At 30.6% G+C, this 8,829-nt stretch overlaps 1 protein-coding gene across 1 annotated transcript in view; it reads right to left on the bottom strand.

Moving 5' to 3' along the window:
• Positions 1–5,599: 5,599 nt before the first annotated feature.
• SoxN (SRY-box transcription factor soxNeuro) overlaps positions 5,600–8,829 on the bottom strand; it is a 193,165-nt gene continuing 189,935 nt past the window's right edge. Inside the window, exon 4 of the mRNA XM_011496016.1 lies at positions 5,600–5,670. The gene's annotated coding sequence lies outside the window, so the exon portion shown is untranslated. The remainder of the gene's footprint in view (positions 5,671–8,829) is intronic.

The following is an 8,829-nucleotide window of genomic DNA, read 5'->3' as shown; positions in this document are numbered from 1 at the left end:
GAGATAAAAGCTGAAAAGGGGAGAGAGAAAGGTGTAAAAGAGTAGGTGTATAACGAGGAGGGCTTACCTCGCTCATCCTCATTAGGAGTCCTCTGCGCCGACGTGCTGCCACCCCGTTTCTCTTTTTCTTTTACTCGGTCCGCTTCATCCGAACCTCTCCATGCTTACGCACATACAGCTACAAAGAAATGTACGAGTGCGAGTGGCATCTCCGACTTGCTTACATCTCTGTACGCTCTACTAATTAAAGGACTCGACTTTTACGCCGCTGAGACAATAAGAAATGCAAACATTATATGCTTTTTTCGAGCATGTTGAATTGCGTTTTTTAGGTCACAGGTTCGTTTCGTGCCTTGGGCGTCGAGAAAGGTCAAACGGTAGATCGAGAGGCTATTTTGTCCGACTCTGTTTATCATAAATTCTTTATTCATTGTACGTGATGTACATTGAAGAAGGTACAATTGAATGTTTATCAATGCGTTTATGAAGTTTTGTTTTTTTATGCTTTGCGGGCATGTGATTTTTAATTCACGAAATCGACTCTTTTCTTAATATAGACATGAAAGAAAAATTTTACTTTTACGAATTAATATTCTTCTAATGCTTCTTATGCCGATGATTTATTCTTGGCGTCAGTTTTATTAATTAACTCGTGAATTACGTTGTTTTTCTCGTCATGAACAGATTTATCGGCTTGGAATTATTGCATCTAAAACATAATTTTCAGGCATTGATTCTTTTAACATTATTGAGCATTAAATAACATTGGATCGTGATTATTTTTAAGTAGTAAAATGTAGAAATTTTTTTTCTATTATACAAAGATTAGGAAGATAAGCGTATGACGTTCTCAATTACATAAGGGCTTACATAAAAGTCCATATGATTTTACTTTTGTGATTTTTTAAAAATAGTTATTCATACGACTATAATATAATTTCAGTGTAATTACAGTATAATTGTGTATAAAAGGTAACACGATTTAATTATTATATAAAGAAAATGTTTATCGCACTCATATGTATTTTTCTTATAATGCAAATATTCATATAAATTTTGCTATCGAACAATTGTTACTCATTAATGATTATTTACAATTTAATTCGAATTAATAATTAATTATGTAAACTTAATTAATCAATAATAATTTTATATTTACAATTTCATCATTACACATTAATTTTAATAAATTCATCGATATTTAAAAAAATATTTGGAATAATAATTTGTATAGGCAAATCTATTTACTCTTAAGAAATATTTGCAAAATTGCATAACACATCTTTATTTATGATGTAATTTTAATGTGAATATAAATCTTCGGTGAAAGTTTTTATTGCTAAAGTACGAACGGTAGTATATTATAATATTTCCAAATATTTTAAAGTTCAATCGAGCTCTTCTCTCTGGATTATGTTGGAAAATGTAAAATTTAGAAAATGATTCGTGATAATTATTAGTGTAGCAGTAGAAAGGTGATGGATTCAGTCAGACGTATTTTGCCGAAATTACAAAGCTCGAGCTTTAAGTTACGTATTACTTTCGCGCATTTGACACAAAAATATGAAAATTACATTCGTCTACTATAAATTCTTCAAACAAATTATAAAATTTCAATAAAAAAAAAAAAAAAAAAAAACAAAAAAACTAGTCAAGCATGTGGCACTTGATGCTTAAAGTATTGTCGCCTATAAACCAATTCGTTTCTTAATCCGCCACGAATTCCGAAACTAAAGTAAAAACTAGCGGATATAAAAAAAAAAGCAAATTCAAACATTCGAGCCCCGGGACGTCGAATCTTGACTCTGAAAATATTCCTATACCTGTGCGGAAAGCTGTAGCCAACTTAGCATAAACAAAAAGTTCATCCACCAGCCGCGCACCGCCCTTGTAAAATTCACTCGTCGGGGCGCCATCGTAAGCGCTGTCTTTTTTCTTAACTCAACTGACGGTGAAGGGAAAAAAGCGCCAGATGAACGGGGCGCAAAAAAGAGAAGAGAAAAAAGCGAGAATTGAAAGAGACGAGCCTCGAGAAATGCGCGCGCGAGACACGTCTCCCCCTACCTCCGTCGCCACCGCCGACGTCTACTCCTACTCCTCCGGCGTTGCTTGTCATGTGGCGAGGCTGGTTTGAGGTTAGGTTCCGGAGAGCTCGGGCGCGCGCACCACCAGCTGAAGCTCCGAGGAGTAGGAGGTGGTGGTGGGGAAGAAGGCGGAGGGTGGTTGGTTAAAACAAAGGAGAGCGCGCGGGTTGGTCGATAGTATGCAGCCGCCAATCAGGCGGGACTGGAACTTCGTCGCAGTTGCGCGCAGGGCCGACGCTTCCCGTAGACTTTCCTTCTCTCCCTCTCTCACGCCCTCTCCCTCTCCCCCTGCCGCACGCGCTCGCGCTCTCGCTCTCGATCCCTTTATTCGCTCATTTGCCTCTCGTTTTCTCTCACTCGCTTAACCTCCCTCCCACCCTCGCCAACTCGCTCGCTCGCTCGCTCTCTCTCACTCTCTCTCTCTCTCTCGCTCTCTTCCTCATATTATCTTGATTTGCTTTTATAAGGCCATTCTCTGCACATTATTTATTATTTATTTGTGGTAGAATGTTTACTATGCATGCTATATTACCGTCTATTAGAACACGTAGTATCAAATTATTTTAAATAAATGTAAAAAGTAAATAATTTTTGTGATTTTATTCTCCTATAAGGCTCCTGGAGAGGTGTTACAAATTTTAAGCATTATTTTTTTATTTGTGCGCGCGCGCGCGCGTGTTTGTGTGCAAAACCAAATAGATTGTTATATATGGCTAAACAACCGACCTAAATATTCTTCTTATATAAGCATTGAACAATATTTTATCGATTTTATTAAAGTAACAGGATACAATAACAAATTATATAAATCAAATACTATTATTAATTATAATCCTTGAATTCATCATACGTATCATTTATTAATCTTTCTCAATTATTAATGGAATAAAGTAATAGATAATATTTTTGACAAAATTAAACAATTTGACCATTGTATTTATAATTTTGTAATATATTGTAAAGTACTGCAGAGTACATGAATTTAAAATCCATTATTACGTATAATATAATTCATTTCTCTAAAATATAGTTTAAGTATTATTTATATATAAGACAAAAAATGTTAAATATATAATATTTTAGTCAATGCTTTGTAATTCTTTCATAAAATAATATATTATATCATAAAATTTGAACGCTTACAAAAATTGCTTATGTTATTTAATTATCCAACTTCAGATAAACATTGAGTTAGAAATTTTCTTATTATCAAAAATTGTTCGAGTAGTACGAATAAAAGAAATGTAAAAAAACCGATAGTACAAGATCATGTTATAATATAATTTTTTTTTTAGAGAATTATTAAATACTGTTACAAACATAATATTAAACATATTGTTTCCTTTAGTTTTTATATATTAGAAATAATGTTTATAAATTATTATTTATAAATTAGAGATGATTGAAGAATCTTAAGAGAAAATTATTATAAAATTTATGAAATATGTAGAAACACTATAAATAATTACAATTATACAACTAAATTCCTTCTCTCTCTCTCTCTCTCTCTCTCTCACACACACACACACACACACACACACACTCTCTCTCTCTCTCTCTCTATCTCTCTATCTATGTATCTATCTGTCTGTCTATTTTCATCTATATATTTTTCTGTCTATCTATCTATCTATTTTACTCTATCGTTATGCAAGGGAATAATACTGAAAGACAAATAAAGAATGACGAATTCTATTCAAAGTGAACATAGCTGTGCTACATCTCTAGAGGGACATACACACATACATTAAATAACCTTTGGAAAGCAGACAAAAGAGGGAAAAAAAGGTTGTCTGCTCCAATTTTGTTTTCAATGATCTTGATAATCATTTTATTGCTAATACAAATTAGGCCATTAAGTTTATATTTAAGCTGAATTATTAATAAACTTATGAGGACGTTCATTGGATAATTTAATTTAACGAATAATTTAAAACATTATAAAATTATATTAATAATATCAATGATTTCTAAAATAAATATACCAACAATGAAATACTTTATTTCTGTTGTTTATTGCTTATCGGTTGATAATTAATGTCACAATAAAATTTTAATATTAATATTGATTATATAATTTAACATACAAATGCACATTTACTCTAAATGCGAAACTTTCTATCTATATTCTCATTTAAAAGAAAACGCACTTGTAATTATAATTAGTTGATAGAAGGACGTTGCAAAGGAAATAAAAGATTACAGAGGAAGAGAGAGATAGAGAGAGAGAGAGAGAGAGAGATAGAGAGAGAGACGGGCAGAGAGAGAGAGAGAGAGAGAGAGAGAGAGAGAGTATTGAATTATGTACGCAAGGAACTTAGGCTTCTCTGCGATATTTGCCCTAAACCATTTCTAATTAGAGTAGTAGTTGCTAGCGTCGGAAGTTTGTTAATTAAGTAGCGCTCGTATAAGAGAGTGCGCATGACCTACGAAGCACTTTGTCGGCATGAGTGAGTAATAATCCAACAGCGTTTTAATGATGAACCTGGCATCAAAGTTGCGTGCATCGAGTTTTGGCGGATGTTGCCTTCTTAGATCTCAGATCGCTAGCGTTTCCCATTGAAACGCTAAATTTATTATAAATGAATTTCGACTCTTCGTAAAAAAAAATGTATTTCCACTACATTATGGCCGTTTAGATCGTTTGTAGGATCGATATAGTGGCTACTTTCATGTGTTTAACACAATTTCTGTGATTCAAGATGTTTATTAAAGAAAGTGCTGTGTGGAAATGGGAATTCGATAAAATTCGATAAATATTGAAAATATATTTTGGGCTTCCTGTATTTATGAAATTATTGAGAAATCAATTTTCACTTACCTAGTTAAAATAATCCGTAAATTATAATTTTTCAAGCTGCTGGTGATAAAATATCCTTAAAAATGACAATATTTATAATTTTTAACTTGGATTTAAAAAATTAAGGAAAACCTAGGATAGCATTATAATTTTCTATTATAAATCGTACGCATTAAAATTTTTAATTCCCAAAAACATTGAGCAGATATAGAAATTAACAAAATCTTTTCACTCAATACAAGAATAAGTTAAATGATCAATTGATTTTAATCTGTATTAATTTAACATCTCTAGTTCTTATTTGATTTTTAATAATTTTCAATTGTATTGCTATTATTATTTTTATTATTATTATTATTATTATTATTATTATTAATGTACTTAAGATTAATAATGTTACAAAAAAAGGGAATATTATATGAAAATTGTTTGTAATAATGACTAATACAGCTTGAAGCAATATAATAAAAAGTAAATTGAAAGAATGTTTGATATATTTAATAAGAGAAACGATAATTACATGATTAATTACAGATTTATTTATAATAATTCATTGTATTTACATTAAAAAGAAGCTTAAAGTGCTAATAAAATGTATCTTTTACCGATGTCTGTTTATTTAACACTTACATTATTATTATACATCCTTAACATAAGAACTACATACAAACTTATTAAAATGAGCTTAATTGTATTGTTTCTTCTTTTGTTTTTTTTTTTTTTTTTTTATAAGTGATTCTTGGCTGCAATTGCGTCGACTTCTATGTTGTTCGCAGTGGCCTGATTCTAAAATAAAAAAAACAGAAAATATAAACTTTTGTATATATTAGAGAATATTCTTTCATAATGTATATATATATATATATATATATATATATATATATATAGATATATTGATAATCGGTTTAAGTTGAGTAAAATTTTTAATTTTAATAAACTCTCTTTATTTTACAATTTATATTATATATTTTATCAAGGGATATATTAAAGATTGGATATTCATTTTAATTATAGTATTTTCGGTTGAAATCACGGTTAAACGTAATTTAGTTATTAAATTTCATAGAATAAGGTGATAAAATTTTTAACTGAAAATTATACTATCAAATTTCTTTTTTAAAAGAAGAAGAAGAAGAAATTTAGGATGAAAAATGAATACATTACAATTTTTTACCACGATACAGTTATAAATATATATTCTTTATAATAATCCAATCAATTATTGATTTTGCAATAATGGATATTTGTATTTAAAATTCTTTTTGAAAAGAGTTAAAATTTTATCAAAGATTATAATTATTAAAATATCTTCATAGTATCATTTAAAATTAAAGTTAAACGTAAAAAAAAAGAATGCTATAGGAAGAATGAAAATTTTAAATAAAATATCTATATAGCTTATTTATAATTAACGTATTCGTAATTGTTCAGTAGCAGATAGATAGAAACAAATAGTAGAAGAAAATTGTTGGATTTCTTTGTTAATTGGTATTGAAGATATTCCCCACACAAGTATTTCCATTGAAATGAAAGATCAGTAAACATCATAATTCTTGTAATAGCGTGTCGAGGTGCATAAAACCTACGTAGTCATTAATTCGCGTTCATCGGCAGTCGTTTGAGAGAAGCACAATTGCGCGTCTCCAGGGCTGTAGGAGAAAAATTAACTCTTTCCGTGTTTCAATTGATTGTGAATAAATATCGGCCAACTAAATCGGATTCTCGTTGATGATCCGTAAATCCCGTGAGTATTGATCAAGTCTCTTGAGATTTAAAGATCCACGTGATACTTTCAAACCCTCCATTATAACATATATGTATTCGAGGTAAATACAAATTGTTCATTGAATAATTAAAAATGCCTAAATAATTCCATAAATGTGACATTGGTTGCAATTTCTTGGAATAAACATTTTTATGTATAAGACAACATAAGAATTACTCGCTCTTTACAATTTGTTTTATTTAAACAACGAATTTAGTTACGTTTTAAATTTGTTACAGATTATTCAAAATACATATTTAAATCAAAATACAGAAATTATTTATATATACTTATTTCGAGCTATTTTATTACATTTAGGATGACCAAAACTATATATATTAATACATTCAATGTATTATAAATTTATAATACAATCAACTCTTATATGATTATAACAAATCAGTCGTTTAAAATGACAGTTACGAGGCTCGACTTTTACATTCAATTTTTCGACTTGATACAGTTAATAAAATGACATTGTACTCTGCCAATAATTATTCTCTTTATCATTTCTTTAATGGTCGATTTTATCTACATCCTGGAATTTCATTTACAAATTTACCTCAATCACGATAGCAGTCAACTTTAAATGACATTTTTATTAGTAAAACGAGCGGTAGGATCACGGTACGTCAATCCAAATTCTAACGGCAAATAATGAGTGGCACCGTAATTTTAGACAAAGAAGAGCATAGTCGCTTGCAAAATTTACTCCTTAAATGGATTTAAATATGCATACGCCCTTTTAAAATCTGGGGTTGGGTTTTTTTAATTCATGCGCCAACAACTGCAGATGAGACAAATGAATTTTTATTAGCGCCCAGCATTCGTGTTTATCGAGGCGTCCTCGGGGCGTCCATCCGATTGGCACAATAGCCTTAGGCTCCAGGATATCTACTTCAGAGGGTTTGTATTTGTATTTGTGGCTTGTGTTTTTCTCTCCTTTCACTTCCACTTTTCTCTCTCTCTCTCTCTCTCTCTCTCTCTCTCTCTCTCTATATATATATATATATATATATATATATATATATATATATATATATCTCATACTTACTTACTCTCTCACCCTCATCGTTGGTAATTATTTTTACAGAAGCGAGAAGTCTGCTTCTGACAGGTTCAGCGACAACAACGAAACGTTCTTGAGAGAGATTTTATTCTCTCGCTCTCTCTCTCTCTCTCTCTCTATCTCTCTCTCTCTCTCTCTCTCTCCATCTCTTTCGATAACTCTAACCTCCCCATATATTTCTTTCTTTCTTTCTTAATAGTGTTCTTTTATTATTATAAATAAACAGATTTTTAGGACCATATAAATGTCGATTAGTGAGTTATTCATTTATCTCAATAAATGACAATTGCATATACATAAAATTAGATGTTTATTATTATTTTTTTTTTTTTCATTTCTCATTATATAGTGTATGTTATGTTTTATTTTTATTTATGCATTATGTATTTGTGCATAAACAGAAACAATATTAGAAAGAAAGAGCTACAAATGAAAGAGCTTTTTAAAATTTAGGAATACGTAAATTGGAGCAATTTTACAGTTGGTTTTCGAAAATATTTTCATGCAGACGCATTGCCATTCATAACTTTTGATGAACTTTTATTTTCGAAAATGTTCACATCCAAACAGTTGATATGAAAAATCAGCCAAATACGTTCGGCTGGAGTGAGAAAGTTAATTTTTTTCCATGAGCTTTAATAGCTCACCTCATCTGTTAATTCACATGTAAAAGTCACACGTGAAAGAAGAATAATACGAATTGATTCAAAGGATAAAGTTCAAAGGACAAATACTTGAAGTAATGTCTGATAACCTTTCCCATTAAATAAAAAAGAAGAAGAAAAAAATCTATTCACGTTTCTTTATCGTGGCCTTGAATGTGACACTAAGAAAATCGAACGAAACAAAGCGACAGACGATCAAAGAAAATTAGTAAAGGATTCATAATGATCGTTGGGAAATTTTCCGCAGTATGAGCACATGGAAGCGAATTTTAGATGTTAAGATTAGTCGAGCGCTCTCTTCTCGTTATTCGTCTTCTTTATCCGCCAAAAGGCAACCACGAACATTTTGCTTCATCGATTATAAAAAAGCAGGTTGGTCCAGCGTCAAGGAATTTGATGGAAAGGAGGAAACGCGAGAGCTAGGCAGAGAAGGAAAAGCGAGCGTC

This window comes from Ceratosolen solmsi, unplaced genomic scaffold, assembly GCF_000503995.2.
Source record: "Ceratosolen solmsi marchali unplaced genomic scaffold, CerSol_1.0 scaffold10, whole genome shotgun sequence".
In the NCBI taxonomy this organism is placed as follows: domain Eukaryota; kingdom Metazoa; phylum Arthropoda; class Insecta; order Hymenoptera; family Agaonidae; genus Ceratosolen; species Ceratosolen solmsi.
This window is presented reverse-complemented; position numbering and strand designations above follow the sequence as displayed.